Consider the following 18,098-nt stretch of genomic DNA (forward strand, 5'->3'; position numbering starts at 1 on the left):
ATCATTGCTCATAGAGAGCTCTGGCATCCTTTGAGTTACCTTCTCAAGTTACCTTACTTGTGTTCAGTACTTGCTTGTTTTCAAGAAGTTACAGTCAGGAAAAGGGCAAGCTTGACCTGATAGTCCAGTCTACAGCTGTAGTGAGAAAGGAAGGTAGCCTGAGGCCAAGAAATCAGATCTGGGTTTGTTGGACTCTTGGCAAAGTAAGCAGGGGGCCAGACTTTTGCAAGCCAGTAAATTTCAATGGCAGTGCCAGGCTTGCCCTGCTACTGAGTTGAAGGTTTGACCTGGTTGTCCTGAGAGCTCCAAGTTGAAAAATGCTTTTGTTCTTCATCTCATCTCTTTTGCAATGGAATTTCTCTGCAGTCACTGCTGAGGGAATGGCTCCTCCACAAAGGATCCTCTTTCCACCGGAGAAGATTTGCATGGTCTGGCAGCAGAGACAGAGTGCTGGAGCAGGACTCTTAAACGTGGGCAACACGTGCTTCCTCAATGCTGTGCTGCAGTGCTTGACCTACACCCCCCCACTGGCCAACTACCTGCTCTCCCGAGAGCACAGCCAGGCCTGTGAGTGCTTTTAGGAACATCTCCTTGCCAATCTAATAATTAAATCCCAAAGATTCCTGGAATCTGGAATCTTTTTCAGCCCTATGAGTTGAGGTTCTTTGAACACTCAAGCCTAGAAGGCACTTGTCCTATGCAGCTGTCGTACTCTTCATGAAGGCACCTCTTTGTAGCTGCAGCTCTCTATTCCTGCAAGTTAAACCCTCTTGGCTTATTGCCCAGAAAACTTCTGTCAGTTTAGCATCCCTCTTGAGAACATTTTCTGCAGGCTAAAATGCCCTGGGATGGTTGGGGCATTGGGAGGAGTGGAGTATTGCACTGGAGTGGGAGTGGAAGAGGAGGAGTATCCCAGTGCTGTGGGTATTTTGCTAACCTGAGGACCTTGCCTCCTTCTCTCTTCAGGTCGGCAGCAAGGTTTCTGCATGATGTGCATCATGGAAACACACGTTACCAAGGTCTTGCATTCCCCTGTCAATGCCATCCTGCCTCTGGCTGTCCTCAGGGTGTTCAGATGTAAGTCATTCCAGGTGCTTGGACAGGTTTTCTTCCCTGCTGGGATGAGAGAACGACCAACTTCTTTCTTAGGCATAGGAGAACATTTTCAGCTTGGAAGGGAGGAAGATGCCCATGACTTCCTGTGCTGTACTGTCAATGCCATGCAGAGAGCTTGTCTGAGTGCCAGCAGCGAGTAAGCACAAGCAAATGACCCTTAGAAAGTTCTCAGCCCTTTGGACTGCTTGATGGGCTCCCATCAAGGAAAACCTAAAGCAAGGGCTTTGAGGCAAAGCAAAATTCTTGGAGGAGATCATGCTCTGTCTTACCACTTGTTTGCAGCTTGGACATCTCTTCTCAGTCTACTACCATTGTCCATCAAATATTTGGGGGCTTTCTGAGATCCAGAGGTACGTTTCCACAAATATTGCTCTCCTAACCATTGCCTGTGCCCTTCTGTCTGCCTGTGCCTGACACTTGGTCCTGGGACTGCTGGGCCAGGTAAAACCCGTGTAAATGGGCAATGTCAGTCAGCTCCCCATGGCTCAGCATTTGGATTTTTCCTTCCAGTCACCTGCTTCAGCTGCAAAGCCGTTTCTGATTCCTACGAGGCCTTCCTGGATGTCCCTTTGGATATCAAAGTAAGAGGCTTTGCAATTGGGCTTCAAGACATCCCCAGGCCCCTGTAGCTTTGCAGAGTCAACACATGGAGGCTACAAGACATGTAGTCTATGAAAATGTAGACTGTGAACATAAGAGATCTTGGTGGTGGGTGGGAAGGGAAATGGGTGGTGTCCTCCCGCAGAGGCCGCGGCACTGGTCTCTCTGGAGGTGCTGTCTCTAAGCTCAAGAAGCAGCATTATTCTCTCTGCAGCCTTGATACATCCTCATCCTTCTTCCCTTGGCCCTCCTAAACACCTGTCTGGCTCCCAGGCTGATGGGTTGGATTGTTTGCACCACTGATGGCCCTGCACACTGTCATTAGTTGAACTGAGCGGTGGGACAGGGAGGCAGCTCCTGATGGCTCCAGGAGCCCCTGGGACACAGGGAAATGTTCAGCATCACACTCTCCTTCTGCCTCCCTCTGAACACTGCTTGCAGGTTCCTGGTGGGTCTCTTCAGCATCAGCTGCAGAGGTCTTCTTGTGAACTCCTGGGAAATGCTTGGGTGAGGGCATTTCCCACAGCTCAGTGCATTCATTTCTCACTCCTCCAGGCAGCCTCGTCCCTCACTGGAGCTCTGGAGGACTTTGTGACTCCCGAGCACCTGGATGGTGAAAACTGCTTTAAATGCAGCAAGTAAGATGATTACTAAGAACATATGAACATCAGGTCCTGTGGGAGGGGGCTGCATGTCACTGGGGAGAAGGCATCTTCTCATGGAGGTTTAGTGCACACAAATGAGATGCAGCTTTTTTAAAATGTGGCAGTGAGTAGCTTAGGATAGCAAAAGCTGTGTGAGACAGGGAAGGTTGCCTGGCCACCTGGTGGGAGGATTGGGTGCATTCAGCACTGGGCTCTGTGCTTTGTTTCAAGGTGTAAGAAGAATGTTGCCGCCTCCAAGAGGTTCACAATCCATTGTGCACCCAAGGTTCTCACGGTGTGTCTGAAAAGGTTTGACTGTTTCAGCGGCAGGAAGATCAGCAAGGTGTGTACACAGCTGGTGTGCAGCTTTCTCTTCCTGCAGCAGATTTCCTGGAGCAGTATGCTTGTCACAAGCCACTCGTGTTGGCTTAGTCGTGTTCCCTTCTGGGGAGAGAAGAATTCCCTTGGGAGGACAGGCAAGCGCTCTTCTCCAGCAGAGCTGCTTTGGCCAAGAACAGTTTCCTGCCAGCCAAACTTGATGAAAAACCAGCTGTTGATGAGCCCCAAAGATGTATTTACACACCTGTGGCCCCTGGACTTGGCAGACTATTTCATGTCCCAGATCAGGATCACTTCTGAGCCCCGTCGGTGTCTCTGTAGGTTGTGCAGTACCCCGAGTACTTGGATCTTCGCCCATACATGTCTCAGGCAGATGGAGAACCCCTCCATTACTCCTTATACGCCGTCCTGGTGCACAGTGGGGTCACCTGCCATGGAGGACACTATTTCTGCTACACAAAGGTCAAGAGCAACTTCCTTTCTTCCTTTCCACTGGGGAAAAATGTGGGCTGGGGAAGATAAACTTCCCCATCAGTGTTACTGACAGCCAAGGTTTTGGGGCAGAAGGTCTCCTTAGGGGCTGGGCTGGGTTTGTTTTGACCTACTCTTTGTTTGGTAGTTTTCTGCCTGTGTTTTTGGAGAGAAAGCATGCAGAGATCCTTGCCTTTTTTTTACAGGCCAGCAACGGCCTGTGGTACCAGATGGATGATGAGTCTGTGGAGCTTCGTTGCATTGCCACAGCTCTCAGGCAGCAAGCCTACCTGCTGTTTTATACCAGGTAATAGCCAGCATTCAGATGTTGTTCAGAAGATGTTTCCTTTTCCCTGTTTCTTGTTTTGCTTCTCCCACTCCTGAGTGCTTTCCTCACTGAATGCAATTGGTACCTGCAGCATTCAGTGCTGTAAAATCTGTCCTAGCCCATATCTGTCCTTCAGGCTGCTGCCCTGATGTAAGCTGCTACTTGTCTGCTTTCTGATGCTGGACTTATGTAGAGAAGAGGGAGAGAACTTAAAGGGGCTGGCCAGGAAAGATGGGGAGGGACTCTTTATCAGGGAGCGTTGGCCAGGATGAAGGGTATCAGTTTTCAGCTGAGCCAGGGCAGGTTTCCATTAGGTATTAGGAAGAAATGCTTCAGTTGAAGGGTGGTGAGGCCCTGGCACAGGCTGCCAAAAGAAGCTGGGGTGCCCCGGGCCTGGAAGTGTTCAAGGCCAGGTTGGCCAGGGCTTGGAGAACCCTGCTCTGCTGTAGGGTATTCCTGCCCGTGACAGGGGGGTGGAACAAAATGAGCTTTAAGGTCCCTTCTAAGCCAAACAAGTGTGTGGATTTCTGAAATGGAGGCTGTAGAAGGTCTAAAGATGAGGTTTTGCTGGGATAGGAGCAGGCTGGTTGGGAAGACTGGGTGGGGAACTGCATTTTCTCTTAGTGGCCTTGGTTAAGTCTTCTCTTTGTCATAGAAACCTGTCCAAGAAAATGACGGAAGCCCAGAGGAGGCTGCAACAACAGCCCAAACCAGAGATCACTCTTTTTTTCTGCAGATGCTCTGATGAGAAAATTGGAGAAAGGGCTTCTTCCTCGCTGGCACCACCATATGGCCCTTCCTTCCTCAGGCAGGGGGCAGCCAGCAGCAAGGTGGCTTCTGTTGGACCCCAGGGTTTGCCTGGTAGGACTAAGGTAACTCTGGGGAGGTGCTCAGGGCACCAGAAGAGCGGCTGATTTCTTTCTAGGATCTCAGCATTTCTCCTTTTGCCTGCCACACTGCAGCATTCTTCACAGCCACAATGCTGCTTCCTCTCAAACCATGCCACCTGGTGCCATCCTATTTGTGTGCCTTTGGCCCTCTGGCCTTGGCAGCCCTCCAGTGAAATGTCCCCTGCCAGAACTTGTGGGGGTTCCCCAGTGACTCCGGTCCTTTCAGGAGAAAAGGGCAGGAACTCTCCCCAGCTCTCTTTGCAGGCCGTGGCGCTGGGCGTGGAAGAGAGCGGCAGGAAGCAGGCCCGGAGCAGATCCCCGCTGTGGGGCAGGAATGTGCACAGCTCGTTTGTGGGCAGCACGGACTGGGAGCACTCTGCAGGGAGGAGAACTGGCCCTCCAAGCTGTGGCCGTGCTGCCAGGGATGGTGCAGCTTCAGGGCCTTCCAACAGGAGGTTCCAGGGGGCTGCTGCCCCCAGGGCTGCTCAGGAGCAAACCCAGCTGAGGCAGAGAGAGATGAGCGGATCCGTGCGGGGGGGCTACGACCTCTGCAGCCGCTTTGTGCGACACTCAGACTGCGAGCCCTCAGCAAGGAACAGGAAGAGGCAGAGAACAAGTTCTCCACGTTGGGACCAAAGCCCCAGTGCAGTTCCAGGGCCCTCCAACAGCAGCTCGAAGCAGGCTCCCGTGCTCAGGGCTGCTCGGGAGCAAAGCCGACCAAGAGAGCAGAGAAGATTCCCACGGCGGGGCTGCGATGAGCGCAGCCGCTGTGTGCAGGGCACAGAGCACCAGCCCTCCCTGAGCAAGAGGAAGAGGGGGAGAAGTCCTCCACACTGTGACGAAGCCCCAGTGGATAATGCACTTCCAGGGCCCTCCAACAGCAGCTTCAGGCAGCCTCCCGTGCTCAGGGCTGGTCAGCAGCAAACCCAACCAAGGCGGACAGAGCGGAGAAGATCCTCACGGCGGGGCTACAGTGGCCGCAGACGGTTTGTGCAGGGCACAGAGCACCAGCCTTCGCTGAAGAAGAGGAGGGTTTCCATGCCCCAGAGATTGACATAAGACAAGTGCTCAGGGCACTCGGGGAGGTTATGGCCCTGGCTGAAGCAGAAGGCAAGATTGGCACTGCATTTTTTAGCAAAGGTGTCCTTGTTTTCTCAGACTCACACGCCTTCTCAGACATGAGGGAACAACTTATTTAACTGGAAGACGACGCTAATGATAGACTAAATGGCTTTAGTTAGAATTCTTTATTCCACAGTGTAGATGGTTAGAGCTTCTAATATAGTAGAGTGTTTGGAAGCAATAGTGAAGCAATTCTATTAAAGCTAGAAAAATAAATATTAAGTAGAGACCCTTGCCAATATTAATAAATATTAAGTAGAGACCCTGGACAAGTCTCTTTTTCTCACGGCGAAACCTTGCTGGGTGTCCCCCCTCAGGGGAGGAATCTCCAGACACACTCGGAGAAGGGGGGTGTTAGAAGTCTGTCCCATTTTATAGTCTAAAGGGGTGGACTGTCAGCCAGGGGCTGCTCGGGGAGCTGGGCCAGCTGGAGCAGGATGCTCTGCCTAAGCAGGGATACAGCAGCTCCAAGTGTGGCTTGTTTACACTTTAGCAGTAACAGCTTGAGCAAGGAGGGTCTCCTGATTTTAGTGTTAAAGTGTGCTGAGCCCAGCTTGACCAAACTGTCCTACCCACCACTGTCACTGAAAACATCAGGATCAATCAAGCTCTCTACTACTACTTTTACTATTAGAAAGCAGGCATGACTTTCTTACAGGGCTCCTCTAAACATGCACACACTCTTTCAAAACTTTGCACTATTTATACGTTTTAGCAAAGAAATGAATGTTCATTGGCTCTAAATTGCATCATGCTCTTCATTAATTAGTTTTCTCTTCTATTGGTTATTGACTTCTTGCTTCTCTTGCTAATTAGTCCCCATTTTCAGTCTTTTTCTTCTCTTTTTCCCAGATAGAGAGGTATTGTGGTTTAAAGCCAGGTGGAAATTAAGCACCCCGCAGCTGCTTGCTCAACCACCTCTTCTTCTCCCCTCACTGGTGGAATGGGGAGGAGATTTGAAGTCAAAGTTGTATGTTGAATTAAGAACTGCTTAGTAATTGAAAAGAAAGTGAAATGCAACAATAGCTTAAGAATGATAATGAAAAGGAAGCAAACAAGTGATGCACAATGCAATTGCACACCAGCTGCTGACTGATGCCAGAGCCTCCTTGCCCAGCTCCCTTCTAGGCAGCTCCTCCCAGTTTATACAGCAGGCAGGATGTTGTGTGATGTGGGACATGCCTTTGGTCAGCTCAGGTCACCTGTCCCAGCTGAGCTTCCTCCCAGGTTCTTTTGTGAACCTCCTCACTGGCAGAGCAGAAGAGAAGGAAAAAAAAATTCCTTGCCTTAGGATAAACATGGCAGCAGAACCCAAAACTTGAGTGTGTTCTCAACACCATTCTCATTCCGAATCCAAAGCACAGCACTGGAACAGCTACTGAGAAGAAATTAACTCTAGCCTAGCTGAAGCCAGGACAATGGGATTAGGGTACAATTGCTGAATTGTCTGTCTCTTGATCTCAGGGTTCTGCAAAATGGGCTTGTGGTTCATAAATTCCTTGTGTCCAGCTTCAGCAATGTATCTCTCTTTCTCCACGCGCCAATTTCCTGATTGTTTTTTCCGAGGAAAACCCAGCCCTGTTGAACTCAAAGCCTTTTGAGCGTTCTCTAAGCTTTTATCCCGTTGAAACCTTTGATTTCCTCCGCTTCTCCGGGCACCAATTCCCTGCTTTTTGCGAGGAAAACCCAGCCCCGTTGAACTCAAAAGCTTGGGAGCACTCTTTAAAAAACTTCAACCCCGTTTTTTAGCTCTGCCCCGATTCTGTTGGAGCCAGCCACCCTGAGTGGGAATCTGGCTTGTGGTGGTTCTCAAGCCCCACATGTCCTCCCTGGATGGGGGAGAAAGTCCTTGCCAGGAGTAAGAGATGAAGGGCACTTTTGGTTCTTCTCAGTCTCCAGGTTGTTTGTTGTATCTTATCAGTAACTTACATGCTGCCCAATAGCATGAAGCAGAGCAAGTACCAAAAGACAAAATGCAGGAAACTCAAGGCCTTTTTAAAGAGAAACCACCCAGGTGTCACTAAGAATGTCCATTCTTTGGACTGTTCTACCAATGCCTAATGAACTGTCCGTTCATGTAGCCTGTGCTGTGGCATTTCCTGACCAATCATTCAGTGCTCCCAACACTGCAGAAAATGGAGTAGGTGAAGAAGAAGGAAGAGAGCTGAAAAAGCACAGGGATCCTCCATTTTGTCTTCATCCACTTACCATACTAATAAACCTCAAAGTTTAAATTTTTCACCCTGGGACAAACTATATCTTGTACTATCATCTAACTCACACCCTTGTCGATTCTAATTCATCCCAAAGCCTTGGCAGCTCTCCCCATGGACAAAGGAGTGTTTCCCTGGGGGGATGGATCCCTCAGGATAGGCAGAGAAACACTCCCTGCACTTTGGGTTCCAACATGGCCAAAGCTGTGTCTGATCAAAACCTAAGCAAGCCTGGAGGAAGGAGTAAATGTCGAGCTGCTAAAAACCTGCCCAGGAGAGACAGCAGCTGGGTGGGGGCAGCCAGCCAAGGTTCAGCCAGTGCAGCCTCTGAAGGGTCCCTTTGGTGGTGCCAGTGCAGGGTCAGGCCGTGGGGGTACCTTGAGGGCAGATCAAATTCACTGGAAATGAACCTTGGGTGCTTTGCTGCACGAGTGTCACAGGCACAGGACTGTGCCTGGGAGGAGTGGAACAGAAATGCCCAGCACCCTGTGCACCACACAAAACTGTGAGCAGGCCTGGGCCAGCTCTCGGGGGCCTTTACTCGTTAGTCTTGGCAGGCTTTTACTGACTACATTTTACTGATGCCAGCAGATGAGCAGCTCTTCATCAGCAGCACAGGGGAGTCCTGGTGACTTCCCCCTGTGAGAGGAGCCATGTGGATTCTTGTGTGCCTGGCAACCATGTGGTTCTACGGTCTCAAGGGGACACATAGCTGTGTGGCCCCGTGTCACAGAGGGGCAGAGATGTGGCACCTCTGCAGTGATTGTGACCTCCCCTGCCCAGTGCTTGGTGTCCTGAAAGCAGGCTGGCCTTCAGGACAGCTCGGCTCTTCCTCTGCTGCTCGTGTGCCTGTCTTTGAAACAAATTGGTTGTTTACTGTCCTCCTCACCTTTCATCCTCCCAAAGGTGATCATGATTTGACTCTTGGGATAGATCACAGAGGAAGGAGATATGGGATAAAAGTCTAGGCCGCTTTATACCTTGCTAGCTGTAGGCTGAGCTGTTCCACCTTTATAGGCTGACCAGCTATGGGCTAGGGTAGAGCTCCTATTTGCTGATTCTTGTTTCTTTCCTATAGCCTAGGCTAGGTAAGTAGGGGGTGAGTGTAGTCTGAGGGGCTGGGCTCAGCCTAGAGTCAAGCCAAAAAGCCCACCTTGAGTGCTGCAGGAGGGAGCGAGACAGGAAAAGGAGAGCAGCAAAGGCAGGAGTTAAATGAGTGGCTGAAAGCTGGTCACTCCTGCATAGGAGGTGGGAAAGGCAGAGAGCTCTGCTGCTGCTGCAGTGCCAGGAGAGCAGCAGCAGGGCCTCTTCAGAGAAGGTACCATGTACTGGAGCACTTCAAAAGGACCTTTGAAGCTGCTGTGAACTGGGGCTCTGGCACTGCTCCTAAGGGTGTGAGCCTGCAGCTCGGCAGCAGCACGAGCACCTCTGAACCACTTGATGGCATTTGCTGTTCTATAGGTTGTGTTTATCTGGAGTTTTCCCACTTTTGGTGAGCTGCAGTAATTTATTTGCAATCAGGTGGTGGGATTGACACCGATCTCTGGCCTGACGACCTTGGTCATCCAGAGCTTTGTCCTCTGTTCCTGAGAGAGGCAATGGCCACAACAGGGAACAATTCCTGTGAGTATCAGCTTCAGCAGCGTGTTTGCACTTTCTGAATCCCCACAGACAGCTGACATGGCTGGTGGTCAGATCCCAGAATGATGTGCTCCCAATCTAGAGGGAACTCTGGGATGTTTGCTGAGAGCAGCCAGACTGAGCCGGGGGATTTTGGACTTTATGATTAGTCACAGGAAAACACCTTTTGTCTCTCTTTTGCCACTATGTCCAAGACTTTGAACCATCATTGCTCATAGAGAGCTCTGGCATCCTTTGAGTTACCTTCTCAAGTTACCTTACTTGTGTTCAGTACTTGCTTGTTTTCAAGAAGTTACAGTCAGGAAAAGGGCAAGCTTGACCTGATAGTGCAGTCTACAGCTGTAGTGAGAAAGGAAGGTAGCCTGAGGCCAAGAAATCAGATCTGGGTTTGTTGGACTCTTGGCAAAGTAAGCAGGGGGACAGACTTTTGCAAGCCAGTAAATTTCAATGGCAGTGCCAGGCTTCCCCTGCTACTGAGTTGAAGGTTTGACCTGCTTGTCCTGAGAGCTCCAAGTTGAAAAATGCTTTTGTTCTTCATCTCATCTCTTTTGCAATGGAATTTCTCTGCAGTCACTGCTGAGGGAATGGCTCCTCCACAAAGGATCCTCTTTCCACCGGAGAAGATTTGCATGGTCTGGCAGCAGAGACAGAGTGCTGGAGCAGGACTCTTAAACGTGGGCAACACGTGCTTCCTCAATGCTGTGCTGCAGTGCTTGACCTACACCCCCCCACTGGCCAACTACCTGCTCTCCCGAGAGCACAGCCAGGCCTGTGAGTGCTTTTAGGAACATCTCCTTGCCAATCTAATAATTAAATCCCAAAGATTCCCGGAATCTGGAATTTGATTGAGGAGAAGAGCAGCCCTTTTTCAGCCCCATGAGTTGATGTTCTTTGAACAGTCAAGCCTAGAAGGCACTTGTCCTATGCAGCTGTCGTACTCTTCATGAAGGCACCTCTTTGTAGCTGCAGCTCTCTATTCCTGCAAGTTAAACCCTCTTGGCTTATTGCCCAGAAAACTTCTGTCAGTTTAGCATCCCTCTTGAGAACATTTTCTGCAGGCTAAAATGCCCTGGGATGGGTGGGGCATTGGGAGGAGTGGAGTATTGCACTGGAGTGGGAGTGGAAGAGGAGGAGTATCCCAGTGCTGTGGGTATTTTGCTAACCTGAGGACCTTGCCTCCTTCTCTCTTCAGGTCAGCAGCAAGGTTTCTGCATGATGTGCATCATGGAAACACACGTTACCAAGGTCTTGCATTCCCCTGTCAATGCCATCCTGCCTCTGGCTGTCCTCAGGGTGTTCAGATGTAAGTCATTCCAGGTGCTTGGACAGGTTTTCTTCCCTTCTGGGATGAGAGAACGACCAACTTCTTTCTTAGGCATAGGAGAACATTTTCAGCTTGGAAGGGAGGAAGATGCCCATGACTTCCTGTGCTGTACTGTCAATGCCATGCAGAGAGCTTGTCTGAGTGCCAGCAGCGAGTAAGCACAAGCAAATGACCCTTAGAAAGTTCTCAGCCCTTTGGACTGCTTGATGGGCTCCCATCAAGGAAAACCTAAAGCAAGGGCTTTGAGGCAAAGCAAAATTCTTGGAGGAGATCATGCTCTGTCTTACCACTTGTTTGCAGCTTGGACATCTCTTCTCAGTCTACTACCATTGTCCATCAAATATTTGGGGGCTTTCTGAGATCCAGAGGTACGTTTCCACAAATATTGCTCTCCTAACCATTGCCTGTGCCCTTCTGTCTGCCTGTGCCTGACACTTGGTCCTGGGACTGCTGGGCCAGGTAAAACCCGTGTAAATGGGCAATGTCAGTCAGCTCCCCATGGCTCAGCATTTGGATTTTTCCTTCCAGTCACCTGCTTCAGCTGCAAAGCCGTTTCTGATTCCTACGAGGCCTTCCTGGATGTCCCTTTGGATATCAAAGTAAGAGGCTTTGCAATTGGGCTTCAAGACATCCCCAGGCCCCTGTAGCTTTGCAGAGTCAACACATGGAGGCTACAAGACATGTAGTCTATGAAAATGTAGACTGTGAACATAAGAGATCTTGGTGGTGGGTGGGAAGGGAAATGGGTGGTGTCCTCCCGCAGAGGCCGCGGCACTGGTCTCTCTGGAGGTGCTGTCTCTAAGCTCAAGAAGCAGCATTATTCTCTCTGCAGCCTTGATACATCCTCATCCTTCTTCCCTTGGCCCTCCTAAACACCTGTCTGGCTCCCAGGCTGATGGGTTGGATTGTTTGCACCACTGATGGCCCTGCACACTGTCATTAGTTGAACTGAGCGGTGGGACAGGGAGGCAGCTCCTGATGGCTCCAGGAGCCCCTGGGACACAGGGAAATGTTCAGCATCACACTCTCCTTCTGCCTCCCTCTGAACACTGCTTGCAGGTTCCTGGTGGGTCTCTTCAGCATCAGCTGCAGAGGTCTTCTTGTGAACTCCTGGGAAATGCTTGGGTGAGGGCATTTCCCACAGCTCAGTGCATTCATTTCTCACTCCTCCAGGCAGCCTCGTCCCTCACTGGAGCTCTGGAGGACTTTGTGACTCCCGAGCACCTGGATGGTGAAAACTGCTTTAAATGCAGCAAGTAAGATGATTACTAAGAACATATGAACATCAGGTCCTGTGGGAGGGGGCTGCATGTCACTGGGGAGAAGGCATCTTCTCATGGAGGTTTAGTGCACACAAATGAGATGCAGCTTTTTTAAAATGTGGCAGTGAGTAGCTTAGGATAGCAAAAGCTGTGTGAGACAGGGAAGGTTGCCTGGCCACCTGGTGGGAGGATTGGGTGCATTCAGCACTGGGCTCTGTGCTTTGTTTCAAGGTGTAAGAAGAATGTTGCCGCCTCCAAGAGGTTCACAATCCATTGTGCACCCAAGGTTCTCACGGTGTGTCTGAAAAGGTTTGACTGTTTCAGCGGCAGGAAGATCAGCAAGGTGTGTACACAGCTGGTGTGCAGCTTTCTCTTCCTGCAGCAGATTTCCTGGAGCAGTATGCTTGTCACAAGCCACTCGTGTTGGCTTAGTCGTGTTCCCTTCTGGGGAGAGAAGAATTCCCTTGGGAGGACAGGCAAGCGCTCTTCTCCAGCAGAGCTGCTTTGGCCAAGAACAGTTTCCTGCCAGCCAAACTTGATGAAAAACCAGCTGTTGATGAGCCCCAAAGATGTATTTACACACCTGTGGCCCCTGGACTTGGCAGACTATTTCATGTCCCAGATCAGGATCACTTCTGAGCCCCGTCGGTGTCTCTGTAGGTTGTGCAGTACCCCGAGTACTTGGATCTTCGCCCATACATGTCTCAGGCAGATGGAGAACCCCTCCATTACTCCTTATACGCCGTCCTGGTGCACAGTGGGGTCACCTGCCATGGAGGACACTATTTCTGCTACACAAAGGTCAAGAGCAACTTCCTTTCTTCCTTTCCACTGGGGAAAAATGTGGGCTGGGGAAGATAAACTTCCCCATCAGTGTTACTGACAGCCAAGGTTTTGGGGCAGAAGGTCTCCTTAGGGGCTGGGCTGGGTTTGTTTTGACCTACTCTTTGTTTGGTAGTTTTCTGCCTGTGTTTTTGGAGAGAAAGCATGCAGAGATCCTTGCCTTTTTTTTACAGGCCAGCAACGGCCTGTGGTACCAGATGGATGATGAGTCTGTGGAGCTTCGTTGCATTGCCACAGCTCTCAGGCAGCAAGCCTACCTGCTGTTTTATACCAGGTAATAGCCAGCATTCAGATGTTGTTCAGAAGATGTTTCCTTTTCCCTGTTTCTTGTTTTGCTTCTCCCACTCCTGAGTGCTTTCCTCACTGAATGCAATTGGTACCTGCAGCATTCAGTGCTGTAAAATCTGTCCTAGCCCATATCTGTCCTTCAGGCTGCTGCCCTGATGTAAGCTGCTACTTGTCTGCTTTCTGATGCTGGACTTATGTAGAGAAGAGGGAGAGAACTTAAAGGGGCTGGCCAGGAAAGATGGGGAGGGACTCTTTATCAGGGAGCGTTGGCCAGGATGAAGGGTATCAGTTTTCAGCTGAGCCAGGGCAGGTTTCCATTAGGTATTAGGAAGAAATGCTTCAGTTGAAGGGTGGTGAGGCCCTGGCACAGGCTGCCAAAAGAAGCTGGGGTGCCCCGGGCCTGGAAGTGTTCAAGGCCAGGTTGGCCAGGGCTTGGAGAACCCTGCTCTGCTGTAGGGTATTCCTGCCCGTGACAGGGGGGTGGAACAAAATGAGCTTTAAGGTCCCTTCTAAGCCAAACAAGTGTGTGGATTTCTGAAATGGAGGCTGTAGAAGGTCTAAAGATGAGGTTTTGCTGGGATAGGAGCAGGCTGGTTGGGAAGACTGGGTGGGGAACTGCATTTTCTCTTAGTGGCCTTGGTTAAGTCTTCTCTTTGTCATAGAAACCTGTCCAAGAAAATGACGGAAGCCCAGAGGAGGCTGCAACAACAGCCCAAACCAGAGATCACTCTTTTTTTCTGCAGATGCTCTGATGAGAAAATTGGAGAAAGGGCTTCTTCCTCGCTGGCACCACCATATGGCCCTTCCTTCCTCAGGCAGGGGGCAGCCAGCAGCAAGGTGGCTTCTGTTGGACCCCAGGGTTTGCCTGGTAGGACTAAGGTAACTCTGGGGAGGTGCTCAGGGCACCAGAAGAGCGGCTGATTTCTTTCTAGGATCTCAGCATTTCTCCTTTTGCCTGCCACACTGCAGCATTCTTCACAGCCACAATGCTGCTTCCTCTCAAACCATGCCACCTGGTGCCATCCTATTTGTGTGCCTTTGGCCCTCTGGCCTTGGCAGCCCTCCAGTGAAATGTCCCCTGCCAGAACTTGTGGGGGTTCCCCAGTGACTCCGGTCCTTTCAGGAGAAAAGGGCAGGAACTCTCCCCAGCTCTCTTTGCAGGCCGTGGCGCTGGGCGTGGAAGAGAGCGGCAGGAAGCAGGCCCGGAGCAGATCCCCGCTGTGGGGCAGGAATGTGCACAGCTCGTTTGTGGGCAGCACGGACTGGGAGCACTCTGCAGGGAGGAGAACTGGCCCTCCAAGCTGTGGCCGTGCTGCCAGGGATGGTGCAGCTTCAGGGCCTTCCAACAGGAGGTTCCAGGGGGCTGCTGCCCCCAGGGCTGCTCAGGAGCAAACCCAGCTGAGGCAGAGAGAGATGAGCGGATCCATGTGGGGGGGCTACGACCTCTGCAGCCGCTTTGTGCGACACTCAGACTGCGAGCCCTCAGCAAGGAACAGGAAGAGGCAGAGAACAAGTTCTCCACGTTGGGACCAAAGCCCCAGTGCAGTTCCAGGGCCCTCCAACAGCAGCTTGAAGCAGGCTCCCGTGCTCAGGGCTGCTCGGGAGCAAAGCCGACCAAGAGAGCAGAGAAGATTCCCACGGCGGGGCTGCGATGAGCGCAGCCGCTGTGTGCAGGGCACAGAGCACCAGCCCTCCCTGAGCAAGAGGAAGAGGGGGAGAAGTCCTCCACACTGTGACGAAGCCCCAGTGGATAATGCACTTCCAGGGCCCTCCAACAGCAGCTTCAGGCAGCCTCCCGTGCTCAGGGCTGGTCCGCAGCAAACCCAACCAAGGCGGACAGAGCGGAGAAGATCCTCACGGCGGGGCTACAGTGGCCACAGACGGTTTGTGCAGGGCACAGAGCAGCAGCCTTCGCTGAAGAAGAGGAGGGTTTCCATGCCCCAGAGATTGACATAAGACAAGTGCTCAGGGCACTCGGGGAGGTTGTGGCCCTGGCTGAAGCAGAAGGCAAGATTGGCACTGCATTTTTCAGCAAAGGTGTCCTTGTTTTCTCAGACTCACACGCCTTCTCAGACATGAGGGAACAACTTATTTAACTGGAAGATGACGCTAATGATAGACTAAATGGCTTTAGTTAGAATTCTTTATTCCACAGTGTAGATGGTTAGAGCTTCTAATATAGTAGAGTGTTTGGAAGCAATAGTGAAGCAATTCTATTAAAGCTAGAAAAATAAATATTAAGTAGAGACCCTTGCCAATATTAATAAATATTGAGTAGAGACCCTGGACAAGTCTCTTTTTCTCACGGCGAAACCTTGCTGGGTGTCCCCCCTCAGGGGAGGAATCTCCAGACACACTCGGAGAAGGGGGGTGTTAGAAGTCTGTCCCATTTTATAGTCTAAAGGGGTGGACTGTCAGCCAGGGGCTGCTCGGGGAGCTGGGCCAGCTGGAGCAGGATGCTCTGCCTAAGCAGGGATACAGCAGCTCCAAGTGTGGCTTGTTTACACTTTAGCAGTAATAGCTTGAGCAAGGAGGGTCTCCTGATTTTAGTGTTAAAGAGTGCTGAGCCCAGCTTGACCAAACTGTCCTACCCACCATTGTCACTGAAAACATCAGGATCAATCAAGCTCTCTACTACTACTTTTACTATTAGAAAGCAGGCATGACTTTCTTACAGAGCTCCTCTAAACATGCACACACTCTTTCAAAACGTTGCACTATTTATATGTTTTAGCAAAGAAATGAATGTTCATTGGCTCTAAATTGCACCATGTTCTTCATTAATTAGTTTTCTGTCTTCTATTGGTTATTGACTTCTGTAGCGGGTTGAGTTCGAAACCAGGCAGAAACACCCAATTAAGTGTAGTGGGTTTGGTTCAAAATATTCATTACTTACTTATTGTCCTTCTGTCAGATAAGAATTAGGAGAAAAGCAAAGCAGGCAGAAACCTTAAACAGTTGCAGTACAATGAAAGGGTTTTATTACTAATAGAATTAAAAGGAAAGAGAAAATAACAAAAAAAAAATTAAAGCAAATTCCCCCCCCCCCCCCCCCCCCCTTTCCAGCACTTCTGTCCTTTTACCCAACTCGCACAAAGGGTAACAGAACATGGGATGTTAGTCAGTGTTCCAGTTCTTGAAAAGTCTCTCTCTTATGCTTAAGGAAAAAAGGGTTTTCTTCAGTTGCACGTGGCTCCCAAAGTGCCACCAACAGCAGACCCGCCCGGAAACAATCAATCTGCTGTGGTGTAAAACATCTCTCCCATGAAAAATCTCACCGTTCCTTCACACTGCAAACCATGGGCCATCACATGGGGTTATTAATCTTTTTAAGGATAAGTTATTTTGGCCTGCACACAAAGGCTTTTCTTCGCCACAAGTCTCTAAAAGCCTCTCACTGCTTCTATATAGCCTGGCATAGGCACTCTTCACAATCTTCACAGGCCACACGAGGATTCTCCATCCCGCCATGTTCTTCAAATGGATCAGAGACAAACACTTTGTGGTATTACAGTTTCTTACCACGCCATGCAAGAAGGTTTTTTAAGCTACGCGCGAGAATCGCGGCACCGCCCTCTTTTCTCCCGTCGCCATTTCAGCTCCGTCTCACGGGACTCCCTTTCTCTTTCTCTTCCTCTCTGAGGCTGAAGCCGCCACGTTGAGGAGTGTTCTTGTTCGGGCTTTACGGTGGAGAAAGCCTCGCTCCCTCTGTGCTGCTGGCTGCACGGTGTCCCCTTCAGTTCAGCACGAAGTGTGCTGGCTGCAGAAAGGAGGCTCCGCCGGCTCCCGCTGGCTCCGCCGGCTCCGCATGGAGAGGAGAGGGACCCGCCTGTCCCCAGAAGCCGCGCTGGATGGGTTTAGCTCTGAGCAGTCCATGGCTGGTTTTAGCTGCCTGCGGCTCTGGGACAGTCCCCCACAGCGACCCAGGGTCCGTGCCGCGGCGATGGGAAAGGGGGGAAGGGGCAGTGGGCCCGGCCCGGCCCGGCGGGGCCTGGAGGCTCGGAGCCCCCCCCCCCCCCACCTTCCAGCAGGCGAGCTCCCACAAAAGAGAAATCGCCCCTTTCCGTGCGGTTTAAAGATGTAAATTGTGAGAAGCAAGTCTAAAAGACTGTCCATCAACTCAGGTTCAACCCAATACAACTTCTTGCTTCTCTTGCTAATTAGTCCCCATTTTCAGTCTTTTTCTTCTCTTTTTCCCAGATAGAGAGGTATTGTGGTTTAAAGCCAGGTGGAAATTAAGCACCCCGCAGCTGCTTGCTCAACCACCTCTTCTTCTCCCCTCACTGGTGGAATGGGGAGGAGATTTGAAGTCAAAGTTGTATGTTGAATTAAGAACTGCTTAGTAATTGAAAAGAAAGTGAAATGCAACAATAGCTTAAGAATGATAATGAAAAGGAAGCAAAGAAGTGATGCACAATGCAATTGCACACCACCTGCTGACTGATGCCAGAGCCCCCTTGCCCAGCTCCCTTCTAGGCAGCTCCTCCCAGTTTATACAGCAGGCAGGATGTTGTGTGATGTGGGACATGCCTTTGGTCAGCTCAGGTCACCTGTCCCAGCTGAGCTTCCTCCCAGGTTCTTTTGTGAACCTCCTCACTGGCAGAGCAGAAGAGAAGGAAAAAAAAATTCCTTGCCTTAGGATAAACATGGCAGCAGAACCCAAAACTTGAGTGCGTTCTCAACACCATTCTCATTCCGAATCCAAAGCACAGCACTGGAACAGCTACTGAGAAGAAACTAACTCTAGCCTAGCTGAAGCCAGGACAATGGGATTAGGGTACAATTGCTGAATTGTCTGTCTCTTGATCTCAGGGTTCTGCAAAATGGGCTTGTGGTTCATAAATTCCTTGTGTCCAGCTTCAGCAATGTATCTCTCTTTCTCCACGCGCCAATTTCCTGATTGTTTTTTCCGAGGAAAACCCAGCCCCGTTGAACTCAAAGCCTTTTGAGCGTTCTCTAAGCTTTTATCCCGTTGAAACCTTTGATTTCCTCCGCTTCTCCGGGCACCAATTCCCTG

Source organism: Aphelocoma coerulescens, chromosome 27, assembly GCF_041296385.1.
Source record: "Aphelocoma coerulescens isolate FSJ_1873_10779 chromosome 27, UR_Acoe_1.0, whole genome shotgun sequence".
Taxonomy (NCBI): Eukaryota; Metazoa; Chordata; class Aves; order Passeriformes; family Corvidae; genus Aphelocoma; species Aphelocoma coerulescens.